Source organism: Oxyura jamaicensis, chromosome 1, assembly GCF_011077185.1.
Source record: "Oxyura jamaicensis isolate SHBP4307 breed ruddy duck chromosome 1, BPBGC_Ojam_1.0, whole genome shotgun sequence".
Lineage (NCBI taxonomy): Eukaryota > Metazoa > Chordata > Aves > Anseriformes > Anatidae > Oxyura > Oxyura jamaicensis.
In genome coordinates this window covers 170,291,309-170,293,656 of record NC_048893.1, presented here as the reverse complement: position 1 = coordinate 170,293,656, position 2,348 = coordinate 170,291,309, and the positions used below count along the sequence as shown (strand labels likewise).

General features: G+C 31.4%; 1 protein-coding gene across 4 annotated transcripts in view; it reads left to right on the top strand.

The window, feature by feature from the left end:
- The window catches only part of PCDH17 (protocadherin 17), a 90,329-nt gene that overhangs the window by 79,369 nt on the left and 8,612 nt on the right, over positions 1-2,348 (top strand). The window lies entirely within an intron of this gene.

Here is a 2,348-nt window from a genome sequence, read left to right as displayed (position 1 = left end):
CTCTTCTCTTCTCTTCTCTTCTCTTCTCTTCTCTTCTCTTCTCTTCTTTTATTTTCTCTTCTTTTCTTTTCTTCTTTTATTTTTTAAGAAAAAAAAATCCCTTTTGATACCGTTATAAAAATTGTGTATAATCAAGGAATTAAGCTGTGATTAAGTTTTAGCTATTTAAAGGAGCCAGATTAATTAATTAGCTAATGTTATAGTTAAATATATTTATGGTGAAATCAAGTACCTTCTTTTAAGTGAACTCATAATATTTGTGAGGAAATGGTAGGAAATTTAAAGCATCTTTTGCTTTAAACTTGCTAGAGAACACAGCTGTTAAATACCAGCTTCTCTGGTAATTTAGAATAAAATATGCAAGGAATGTCTCAGGTTACACTAAAATACATATCTTGCACTACAATTCATATTTTTTCAATGTAACTTTATTTCTAAACTGCCTTAAATTTCTGTCCAGTAAAAGTTTGCTGTGTAGGTGTCTGTTGTTTCCAGTTAGCTTCTTTCCTTTTATTTCGATGGCTGCAATTTAGCAGTTCTATTTTTGTGTGTGTTCTCCCTGAAGTGCATAAAACACTTCTGACTGTTTAGACTTAAAGCTCCAGAGAGTTTGGAAAACCTCTAGGCTGCTTCTGTTTATTGTACACACTTGCACTGTTAAGGGTTTATTTTCAACAAGAGGGAAACAAGTATGGAGATAAAGACTGATAGTGCATATCACTCTACCAGCACAGCTTGCTGAACAGAACAGTGTTTGACCTATTTTAAATATATGTATGTGTATATATACCCTTAAATTGATTCAATTTTCTCATAAATACTAATTTGGTCCTTGGTGATAGTTCGCTTCATGTTTATAGTTTCTGCTGCTAGTACAAAAGGGCCTGTTCGATTTTCTTCACTGCCTGCTAGCTGTAACAGGCAAAATTACAGGCTAATGGTGAGACGAGCAACTTACTATGCATGATAATCAATACTTGAAATCCGTTTCCCATGATGTGACACAAAAGAGCGAAGTGAAAAGACAGATTTTCAAAACTAGAATACCAAAACTCATGCAATACAGGTCGTTTTCACTTCAAGGTCATTCAGGATTTGTTTCTTCACAAAACTGCCTTCTTTTTTGGCTTCATATTTAATTCACTCACTGCTAAGATGCCTGGGGAGAAGAAATTGAAAGTTAGTCAATACTGTGAGTATGAATGCAAGTATAAAAACTGCTTTAGCAAATGCAGGAAATGGGAAGGGGAAGAAGATGTTGCAGCCAATATATATGATATATATGCTCTATGGTATATATCTCCTTTACTTAAAGAACTTGCCAGCAAACTTTGTATTTTTATTGATGTGAATGAATAATGCAAATACTATATAAGTTACGTTCATACCCAGTGTATGTGTAGGCAAATGAGCTAACAAATTCAAATCTTAGGACAAAACGTGGTGAAAAAAAAAAAAAAAATCAATTTTGAAAATCTCAAAACAGTTTTTGGCACAGTACTGAGTACCTAGCATAGTTAAAATATTTCCAGTGGCTGAGAAATTATCTGATCTTTACCTTTCGTCTTAAGTTTATTCATTTCAACAAATGAATCAGTTCAGGGAATTATTTTGTTAATAATGTACAGTCAATTTTTAGATTAAGAGAAAGCTTTAAAATAGAATCTCCTATTACATAAATTATCCAACTGTTTGTTTTATACATATATATATACATTGAATGTAGATAGTAGGAAGTTATATAAGTTAATTTTCAGACACTATGACACAAAGCTAGAAGACTAAAAAAGCTTCCCTTCTTCCGATCTTCTGATGCTCTTCCAGTAAACTGTGACCTTTCAACATATTAAATATGGGAGAGCTATTTTCCTTTTTTTTTTTTTTTTTAATTTTTGTCTTTTGCTAAAAAGAGAACAAAATTATATACAAAAATGGTATAAATGATAGTTGTTTGCAAAAAAAAAAAAATAATAATAAAAAAATTGTTGGCAAATAAGTTACTTGCTTAGGGAAACCTTCAAAAATGCCTGCAGACTTTTATGCAGCATTGTCATGTATACCATATAAGAAGAAAGTGATTTTAAATATATGTTAGAGAAAATCCTGAACGAAGCAACTATTATTTCTCATTGCTAGATAGTTACACATCTTAAGCCAGTGGCTTAGTTTACCACAAATCCACACTGTAGGAGGAAAAAAAAAAAAAAAAAAAGCAAAATCAACTTAGAGAAAGCATTTGCAAAATCTAAAATTCCCAAATTGCTATAGAAAGGGTTTGGTTTGCCTTGGCCTTACAACATTTTTCTTTCTTTCTTTCTTTCTTTCTTTCTTTCTTTCTTTCTTTCTTT